This window comes from Neovison vison, chromosome 8, assembly GCF_020171115.1.
Source record: "Neovison vison isolate M4711 chromosome 8, ASM_NN_V1, whole genome shotgun sequence".
Lineage (NCBI taxonomy): Eukaryota > Metazoa > Chordata > Mammalia > Carnivora > Mustelidae > Neogale > Neogale vison.
Window position 1 is genome coordinate 3,804,703 of NC_058098.1, and position 11,018 is coordinate 3,815,720.

General features: G+C 52.8%; 1 protein-coding gene across 1 annotated transcript in view; it reads right to left on the bottom strand.

Moving 5' to 3' along the window:
- Positions 1-527, bottom strand: part of ZNF831 (zinc finger protein 831) — an 89,868-nt gene extending 89,341 nt beyond the window's left edge. Inside the window, exon 1 of the mRNA XM_044262738.1 lies at positions 458-527. The gene's annotated coding sequence lies outside the window, so the exon portion shown is untranslated. The remainder of the gene's footprint in view (positions 1-457) is intronic.
- Positions 528-11,018: the final 10,491 nt, after the last annotated feature.

The following is an 11,018-nucleotide window of genomic DNA, read 5'->3' on the forward strand; positions in this document are numbered from 1 at the left end:
TACCCTTGGGTGATCAGCAGAAGCACTATAAATAGGCTCTGTATCAAACAGCTTTTTAGAATCTACCGTACATTTAGTTTTGCACAGTCTCAGGCTAACATAACTAGTATTTCTAAACAATTCACACCTTCATTTTAATTAGGTCTATCACTAGAAAAAACTGCTTACAAAGCCACAAATTTCCTATAGCTTGTTTTCATGTTTAGTCAAACGTGGATTGCAGACCTGGTTTCTGACAGCCATTATGAATTGCAGTAAATATTTTGACAAAACCAACAGTGCTGTTAAGCACACAAGAGAATTACTGAACTGGGTCAGACCCAGTTTTATGTGATATTTCTTTTCAACTGCATGCTTAAAGATAAATATATTATTAAGAACACAGGCTTAAAGAAAGCTTATTTTTTTTTTAAGCTGACATCTTCTATATGCTTATCTCAGGGGACATGTTACATACCTTTATGAAGCTTGGTGATTTTCAGTCAATGATGCTCCAACTCAAATACAAATGACCTGGCCAGAAACTGAGAAGACAGCCATAGATCCCAAAGAGACCTGTGGGCTGCCCCCCTCCCTCAGGACAGAGGGGCTCATGCGCCCTTCTGCTCCTCTGTGTAGGGAGTCTGCGACTCTTCCCCGAGAAAGTGCATCTTCCACCATCCCAACTCCGCAGGCAGAATCTCAAAGCACAGAGAGATGTTCCCTGCATCTTAGAAAATAAAACAAAAGAGGATGACTCCCCCATTGCTTGGCCTTTGAGTCAACTGCATGTTGAACTAGAAAAGCACCATTCTGAGCAGCATGGAGGAGATTCAACCAGACGAAACCCGAGCTGGCTCCGAAATAGGAAGTACATGATTTTCTATACATTACTTAATGTCACAGTAGCAGCCCTTAGAAAACAGGAAGAGAACGACACAGATGGGGGAAAAAAAAACAAAGCCACAGCTCATATCTAGTAATTGTGATTATTGATCTAACAGCCCATAAACAGAGGCTGCCCCCTGGAAATGAGGGTGTGTGGTCCCGTGCATCACAGGGGAGATTTTTCCAGGCAGGCTGGTAAGAAGCAGAGCCAGTGTGGTCCTCCTCCTGGCTGTGGCGTTGGAAAGAGCATCTGCACAGCCTCCACATGCACACCTGGAGCTTCCCAAGGGCCCAGAATGAGCATTTCCACTGCAGGTGATGACGGTGGGAGACCTCACAAGGATCTCTGCGGTGCTGTCTCCACTTACAACTTGATATTTTGTTCAACCTGGAACTGTCCGTGTTCATTTTTACTTGTGACACAGTGCAGTGAACTATGATCCAGTGACTGCACCTTGGGTGTCCCTTAAGCTGTGCACCCATGCTGAGTCCTCCTCTCTCCCCACAACTTTGAAAGGAGCAAACATGACCGTGATAGAGGATGAAAAACACAGCTGTTCTAAGAGGTGAAGGCCGAGAGCAAAATGGGCCCGTTGCTGGAAAGAAGTACACTCAAGAGAGGGCCCAGGCTGGCCAGATGTGCTCTGGACAGGTGCACTGGGGCATGTGCACTCCTGTAGGCTGGCGTCCCATTGCTCTGAATGCACCAGTTCTCACTCGGAGACAGAGGCTTCCTCGCCCCACTTTGCCATCAGTCATGCCCAGCTGGTCAAGTATCTAAGACTCATGTTCAGCTAGGTTGGGTTTGGGGGCGGATTTCATCTGGCTGAGTGATCTGGGCTTTGGAAGAACCAAATGGTGCAGATCAATGTGGCTTCCACTCCCCGCCCCCTGGCATTAGGAAGCAGGCACCTCCCTGGCTCCAGAGGCCACAGGGAGCGCGCAGCTGAAGACCGGAAAGTGACTGATGCAGAACCAGCTCTGATTCGACCAGTCCGTGTGAGCGAGATGGAACCCAGTTGGCATGTGTGGTACAGCCACACCTCAGTGTCCCCTCCCCTCCCCCAAGCCCCCCCACCCTGGGCCCCGGTATCTCCCGAACCCAGCAGCCAGGAGTAAATACCTGCCTGGCTCTGACTAGTCTGGTCTGGTTTGTTGGGGCCTGTACCTCTTCTGACATTAAATATTGTCAGAAACACCCCTGGCCACAACAGACATACAAACAAAACTTTGCCAGAGCCCAGAGGAAGAAGGTTTCAGGAGCCTGGAGGCTCCTGGAGGAAATGACAGATGAGCTGGGCACTGCCACATGTGGAGGAGTTTGATGGGCAGAAGTGGCAGCAAGAGGCAAGCTGGGAAGGCCGGAAAGTTCATGAAGGCCGAAGACTTTCACATGTTCCACTGCCCAACAGGGAGAGGGCCACAGGCAACTGGACGACAGGGGCATGGGGGAGACTGGAAACACAAGCCAGCACGAGTCAACAAGACATCAAGCTCTCACGGTGAAGACAAGGGCCTTGCCGGCCATGAGGTAGGCCCTAGCAGCTTGAGTGCTTTGGAAAGGAGAGACCAAAGCAGAAAGGGGTGAGGCTCCCTGGGGCACTGCCACCCCCATTCTCTGAGAGGCCGGACTCAGATGTATCCCTAGGCTTAGCCAAGAAGGTCCTCAAGGACAAATTCGTCTCTATGTCCTAAAAGGACTTTGATTTGCCTTTTTCCTCAAAGTTACAGTCTGAACACTCCTCATTAAGATAAATTAACAAAGTTTCCTGTATAAGAGCTAAAACAGTGATTAAAAACAGTAATAGAAAAAAAAAAAACACCTTTTGGAGTTGATCGAAAATAAGTATGTCAACAATGAACAGATAAACATCCAAACACCCATACGATGGACAGACCATCATTAGGCAACAGAAAGGAAATGAAGTCCTGACACCTGCTATCCCCCAGACAACCCTTGAAAACGTCACACTGACAGAAGTCAGACACACAAGGACTCATGTTGTGGCCTTCCATCTCTAGTAAGTGTCCAGAACAGACAACCCCACAGGGCAGAATGTGGATTTGTGGTCACCTTAGGTGGGGAGAGTTGGGGGAAGGGCTGCTAATGGGTTCAAGGTTTATTTGGGGGTGCTGAAAATGTTCTGGAACTAGATCATAGTGGTGACTGCACAACTGTGTGAATATATTAAAAACCACTCAATTGCACACTTTCAGGGGATGGGTTTCATTGTGTGCAATTCCTACCTCAATGTAACAATAATCACTCCCGGGTCGAGTTCTTGAGCAGAATGACCTAACTCTCCAGAGTGGGTGCAGATAGCCGGTGAGCTTGGCATTGACAATAGTCACCAAAAAAGGAAAAGAAACGTAATTTCCAAAGAATGGTGAACTTGCTCTCTCCAGCCTTTTACCCCCAAGGAAACAAACAGAAAAGATCACTCCTTTGCCAGGAGCAAGTTTTATCTGGCAACACCACAGTCTTCCAGGACTGTTCACGGGACAAAGCTAGCTTGGCAGCTACAAGCAGCAGCAGCAACAACAGAACCAGGAGAGACACCAGACACCCCGGGGGGTCCCATTGAGCCCAGGCAGGAAGAATCACACACACACATTCCTACTGAGAACCCGCAGCTAGAAGCAGAATGCCCCCCTGCCTCTGGGGTTCGGTTTCAGGACCTTCCCCAGTCCCCGAGTGTGCCATCCCACAGCGGAAAGAAGAAGGGAGAGGCACTGGCTGTAGTCGGCCCCCCGCCACCTCAGACTGCTTGGGGACTCGCCCAGCCTCACCGGCAAGCAGGGCACAAAGAAGTCATTCCCACTGCTGCCTGGGTCAAGTCAAGAGCAGCTGCCAGACTGTCCTCCAGTGCTGCCCTTCTCTCTCAACACGTGCCACCTGCCTTTCCCTGCCCCACCTCCGCTGGCCCTCTGCAAAGCACTGAATGGACACTGAACAGTGCCTACCTAGCACCGTGTCACAGTCCCAAAAGTATGGACCAAATAAATGAACATTTGTTTGTCTGAAGCCAGTACGTAAACTACCAAGGCCACACAAAGCCAAGCAAGACAGATACCACCCCTTCTTCTCTGCAGACTCTCCCAAGATGGACACACACAGCCCATCTCCTGTTCTGCGCATGCTGCCCTTCTTGGGCCGCGTGCCCCGTGTGTCGCCAGCACTTCCTCTCTGGCAGGCCCTCGCACACGCCCAGCTGCACAGCCCACATGGGGCCGGGCACAGAGGCAGCCCTCATGCAGCGTCTGCTGAAGGACGAGCCCTATCAAACCCCTTGCTCCCTGGGACAAACCCAGACCTTGCACCAAGAGCCTTCCTTACAAAAACATACAAACCAGGCGGGACCTGCCTGACGTGGAAGCCAGAGGCTGGCCTCTCCAGGGGGCAGGGGGCGGTGGGACAGCCAGCTCTGCGCTCTACAACGAGTTGCCTTGGGGACATGCATACTCAAATTTGCATTCAAGCCCAGTAGTCTCGGGGTTCAGCTCCCCTCCACATCCTCCACACGCTGTCCTCACTGTCAGAAGAGGTTTGTAATCACAATCCATGTGGGCTGGGAAATGAGGTGTACCTGTCGAGCCCCTTCAGAAAGGAGCACTCCACAGATGTGTGACCTCGTGCTGACGGCTGCCGTTCTCATTTCTGTGCAGATAGAAAAGGGCCCCCCCCGAAGGGTAATTGCGCGAGTGCCCCCATGCAATTATCTGTCTGCACGTCCTTGGGGCCACTTAAACAATGTTTTTATTTAAAACATGATGCATCCAGCCAGTTTTTGATTATCCATGGTAATGGGGGTCAAGGATCAGCTGAATAATTGAAATGGAAACTTGATTCCCACCGAGAGTTTCCCTCTCCCCCACCTCCTTCCTTCCTTCCGCAGAGGAGAGAGGCGCTGTGGGACTGTGGAAGGGGCGCTGGGCTGGCGGCCGCATCCCAGCCCTGGCCAGGACTTTGTGACTGGCTTTCTGGGGGACGTGGACCAACGCCCTTCCCTTCAGGGGGGTTGTGACGGGAAGGGGCTGGACCACAGCGTCCCTCAGCACCAAGCTGTGTGGCACCTTTATTTATAGTTACGACCGATTTCTTCAAACTGACTTGCTTTTACCACCACTTAATGTGTCCCAAACAGTATCATTACTGTAATAATACTAATGGACGTGGGCCTCAAATTATTTTTGTGATGTCCATTAAAATAACTCCTTAAGCATTATGCTTTTTTAAAAAGAGTCTTTTGAAAGATACCAGGCGGAACATCTCTCAGATGATGTCCTTGTGACTCACATGCCAGCTTCCCCCCAACTGTCCTGATGCAGCGGAGGCTATTTGGGAATAAATGCCTCCCTTCCCTGACCCTTTCCAGAACAGCTCCCATCACGCTGATGGAGAGGGCTCCATCAGGCTGGCTCCCGCCTCGCACCGGCTGTGACTGCGGCGGCGGGGAAAGGTACAAAGCCTCCCAGAGCCCATTACACCCGATGCTCTCCTGCCGTAATTGCCAGCTGCCACTCATTTCCCCAAACCATCGCCCTGGCTGCCTGAGTGACAGACGAAAAGCGAGGGAAAGGCAGGGCGTTTGTTTCCCTACAAACTGTATCCCTGTTTAGGAAGATGTGATGTGGCTCTTGAGCACTTGGCTATCAGACTTTTAATCACAGAGTGTAAAAATGAAATCATTTCCAGCACCTGAAGTGATCTTGCTGGCGTCACCCACTGTTTTTGTAGATTAATTTTTTAGAGCAGAAAGAAAACCCTTACATATCAGCTGTAACAAGAAAAACTGGTTTCTCTACCCCCCCAACACTTCAAAAAGTTCCTTATGTAAGGACTTTATTTTTTATTTTTACTTTTTTAAAGGTCCAGATGGGGAACAAAATGGCAGGGTTAAGACCCCACCACACCCCACCACTTGGGAGACTGGTTAATCAGTGTCTTTTGGATGTATTCACAAAAACAATATGTTTAAACATTTCAATAAACAGATTAAAACACAGATTTGTATATTAGCCTCTGCCAGCTGCCTTTCCAAGCCAAAAATCCTTTTGTCCTTATGAAACCAAATGATGATTATTCCTCGAATCCAAGGCCTGGCCTGAGAGACCCTGGACCTTCCTGGAGATTCGGTGTTCTCTTCCTTTTGGGGGCCTCTGATCTCACGTTCTGGCTTTATTTCCCACTGTCCTAGCCTCTGGGTGTGTTCTTACTGTAAGTTCCCCCGAAGCATTTTTGGAAGGAAGGAAGGCTCAAGTTGTAAGCCACCCAATTTCCCTCCAGAGTCCCATCCACAACCAGAGGAAAGAGCTGGCGTGACCTCAAAAGCATGCTTCCAGCAGCACAGAGACCTCCAGCCCCCAGCAGGAGTTGCACTTAGGTGCTGGGAATTTCAGGGGTTTGGCTGAGCAGCAGGGAAAACACACAGCTCATCCATACCTTCCTCAGCCGCCCATCACTCCCTACCCCCAGGAGAGCTTTCTCAGCACATCTCTCAAGATCAGCCTCCGCAGATGAAGTCTCCCGATGTGGGAGACTTTGCCCCTTCACTCAGGGTCCCCAACACATCTCTTAGCATTCCCAATTGATGAGCACTGCCTGGAATTCAGAGAGAAAGCTTCTTCAAGGACCATGTAACCCAGCAATGTCAAGTGCAGGTACACATGTCCCCGCCCCTCCTGGCACCCAGGGCTACTTGGTCACAGCACTCTTCCCCAAGAGCTAGGCATCGGAAGCCTCTTTATCTGGACCTCTAGGAAACATCCCCAGTGAGATTCTGTACTTGAGCTAAAACCAATCAGCCACCTCCGCATTGTAAAGATCACAGAAGGGGGACCAGAACCCACCTCTCACCGGAGCCCACGCCATTCCCCGCAATACCAAACGACGGCTGCCACTATTTTTTGTCATCGTGTTACCCGCACATACATGTAGCTGCAGACACACGTCCAGGTACATGTCCCCAGCCTTGCCTGTTTTCCTAACCTGCTTGGTCCAGGCTGTCCCTTCACTTCCCGCTGGCTTGAGAGGATTTTGTCTTCACTAAACAACTCTTCACTCTTTCATGTGATACATAATCAAGATAATTGAAAGAAATTAAGGACAAAGTCCAAACAGGCAGACACTAACCCCCAAAAAAGCAATGAAAGAAGAAGACATTACCCCTCCCAGATGTCTGGGAACTTGCATTCAACAGGTACATATTCACCAAATACTGCTTGAGTACCAACCAGGTTCCAAACTCTAGGTCAAAGCATCAGGGAAGAATAAGACAGACAAAGTCCTTGCCCTCACGAGGCTGACATTCTAGTGAGAGACATCATCGTAACTACGACAACACATCAATGAGTGGAGTAACCTCAGACAGAAATGAGGGTGATGACAGCAGAAAACTACAGTGGTTTGGTGAGGAGTGAGGGAAAGGGAAGGAGGAGCACGCCTAGGAAGGGACCTGAAACAGGAGGAGGATTTGGCCATGAGGAAACATGAGGGCACTGGGTTCTAGACAGAGGGAGGCCCCGGGGCAAGCACCCCCTTAGCAGGTTAAGACCAGCAGAAAGCTAAGGGCATCAGGGCAATAGCAAAGAGGACAGGCGAAAGGGTGGGCAGTCGACTGACGATGCAGAGCTTTTTAGGCCACAGGAGCAACTGTACTCTTAAGAGGCATCAGACAAGGTGTGGAGGTTGAGAGAGCAACTGACAGAAACAGCAGGGTCAGAACAAAGGGAGGAATTTTTCATGGACTCTACATGAGAGAAAGTAAATGGAAAAAGAAAGAAGAAATTTTACAAGTGCTGCTGTGGGTCATGGTTCGACCTCCCGGGACTGAAAAAATCCAAAGAAGCACGCACTATCCAATCACTTACTGTTTCCCGCCCCGGACCTGATGCTCATGGAATTGCTCTGACAAGAGACCACACAAGTGTCCATTCTAAAGGCATCAGCCGTGCATCCTGTGGGATCAAGCAGGAGGTGTGACTGTGCGTGTGTGCATCTTTAGAGAAGTCCCCGTGCTGGACGCCTGTTTCCCTATCCCTGAGTGGGAAGAATGGGTCCAGGCTATTCAAATGTTCCTTCCTCTATAAGACATGACCCAACTGGCTCAGGCTGCGGGGACCTCCACCCCTCCAGGGTCCCATGGCCGCGGGCACGTCCTTCCTTGCACACTCAGCATGGCGTGCTACCATGATCAGTTTACACATCACTCTCTCTCACTAGATGACGCACTCCTCGACAACAGGGACGAGAGTTTAACTCTGTCGGCCTAGCCCCCGAGTAGGTGTCTGGTAAGCAACTGTTGAGCAAGAACCCCCAGCTGTGAGGGGAGACCCAGTGCGGCCCGTGGCTTTTTCAAAGGAGCTCGCTGCAGCACGAAGCAGCAGGGCAGGACGTCCCTCTCTGAGGCTGCGCTGGCCCAGGCATCTTCCCACAGAGTCCCCGTCCCTCTGCAGGGACACCCCACCTCTGACTTGCCCTTCACGGGGCGTGCTGGGGGGCCCTCGGGACCACATGTCCGTCCAGTCTCCCAATCAGGTCTTGGCCCTCGGGAGACCCAAGCTGTCTGGGTCGCATCCAGCACAATTAAGCTCTTCACCTTGGGGGCCTCTCTCAGTGGAGCCGTCCGCTCCTCCTGCCAAGCCTTCTGCTCCCCGGGAAGTCCAGCCCATGCAGACGTGCCCGGCCCGGCGAGGAGCGCCACACAGAAATCAGCCCTGACCTCCTCCAGAGTCGGCAGCGGGTCTGGAGCATGCCTGATATCTTGTGGGCTCCTTCCTGTTCTCCTGGGGTCTGACTGCACAGAATTGGCTCCAAGGGGAAGAACTGAGAGTGCGTGGGCTAGCAGCCAACGCACGTGTTCTCCCCAGGAAGGTGGTGGGGAGGCCAAGGGAGGGGGGACTCAGGAACAGGGTCTGCATGACACGCTGCTCCCGGCGCAAGCTGTGAGCCGTTCAGCAGGTTGGGGATGACAATGGTGGCCAAGCAGGATTCTGGTCAGACTGGCTTCAGTCGGTGAAAGCCATTCCCTACCTTCACCCTGGCTCCTGACAGATCCACACCCCGACAAGCCACAGCCAGAGGGATGGTTCCCAAACACAATTACATCCACCACCTCACACTGGTGACAAGCCCTTAGTGCCCACTGTTCTTGAAACTTCAGCGATCGGCTCTGCCTTCATGATCCACAGGCACCGGCCTCCACCACCTCCCTAGCTCCTCCCCAAGCCTCTCATCTGATCTCTGCATCCCAGCCCTGCTGGCCACGCAGCCCCTCACAGTCCAGCCCATGTCGCTGCCCCCGCTAACCCTTCAGCTCTCAGCCAGTTCCCGGCTCCTTGGGGTGGGGGTGGGGGGCAGGGGCTGCTGGGATGCCCGCTCCCTAACCAAGCCAGAACACCGCGTTCAGCACAGTTATAGCAAAACATCACATGCTAAATGACGCAAACCCCACAGGCCGGGACCCTTCTGCTTTGTCACCAGTTGCAAGGCTGTTGCCCTGCACGAGTGAGTCAACGGACAAATCATCCACTCAAACTGGACAGCTCAGACCAGCCCCCACCCCACACTCCTGCTCACACCGCTCCCTCAGCCTGGCGCTCCCACAACTTACTGCTCATCAAGGTAGATCCAAATGCTGCCTCCCCGACAACGGCCTGGAAGCGGTCCCGTCAGCAGCACATACTCTGTGGCACTCTGGGGGGTATCTTTACCCCCCCCCCACTGCAATGAATTTAGCTTGGTTTCCTGAGTTCTAGGACCATCAAAGGTGAGAGCGACACATTCCATACTACTGCACCCCATTGGCACCTGGGAGGGCCCCAGCAATGACTCATAACAGCAGAAACTTCTTGGGCGAGAGACCAGCCACGCCTCCAAGCCACGGTGTGAGGTAGGCAGCCCTCATGCACACCATTTCACAGGTGGGGAAAGGGGGCTCACACAGGTGAGGCAACTTGACCCAAATACTCAGCCAGGCATCAGCAAAGACACCCTTTAGACCCAGACTACCAGTGCCACCCATGCGTAGCCCTGAAACCAAGCTCCGCTCGCTCAGCCCACGAGAGACAGCAAGAGGCAGTGCACTCCCCATCAGGACCCCCTGCGCTCAGAGCCCAACCTGGAGAACGCCGCCCAGCATGAGGTGTTCAGACGGCACCAACGTCTGAGGCCAACCACACCGACACTGCCAGCACCCATCCCAAACTACCTCAGTTCTACCGGTGCAGAGCTCCATAAAGAGTTTTTCAAGACAGTGCTCCGCCGTCAGAGAGTTCATGCGCAGGACCCAGGTCTAGAGACTGCCTTGTATTCAGCGAGCAGAGGTTCACCCGACCGGGCAGCAGAGCCCGAGAGCCAGTGGCACCTGGGGCTGAGCTCGGCTGGGTGTCTCAGCCACTGTGGGCAAGCTACTTTACCTTCCAACGCCTCTGTGCGTCCACCTGTCCGTCAGGCAGGGACAATCACCACACAGGCACCTTCAGGAGAATGAGGTACAAGATGCTCACCAGAGGACAGGTAGACCTCCAAGCCTCAGCCAACGTCAACAGCGGCATCACCATCCGGACCCTTCTCATCAGTCATCTCTGGGGCCGGCCACCTCAGCAGGGGGGTGCCCAGGGAAAGGGGCTTTCTCCTGCCTCGGGAGGTCATGCCAGGAGACAGGAGCCATGCAGCCTGCCAGGTGTGCACAGCTCGAGGTGGCAAGTCACGCACACGTCAACATGCTCCTCCAGCCTCACACGTCCACCTCCACGCCAGCCCCCTCGCATCCTCAGCCACGCCGAGAGAGCACGTGTGTGTGCACTTGCTCACGCGCACACACACACACCTCCTGTCCCAGCCCACGTGCACCCTGGGAACGTGGACCTCGCCAGGGGTCCAACAGGGCTCAGCCAGGTACACCTGCCCTACCGGAAAGCCAGGCTGGCAGGAGCTGTGCTCATGGGGGTCCCATCAGATAGGTGAGCCTGTGAGGGGGCAAGGTGTATTTGCATGTAATTTGCATGCCCTGACACAGCCTTCCCATCTCTGCACAGAGCACTTCCAAGCTAACCTGTTATTACTGCTCCTCCAAAGCCTGGTTTTTCTCAGCACTCGTCTGCTTACCACCCACTGCCAGAAAGTACTATGCAGTGAGACGGGCCAAGAG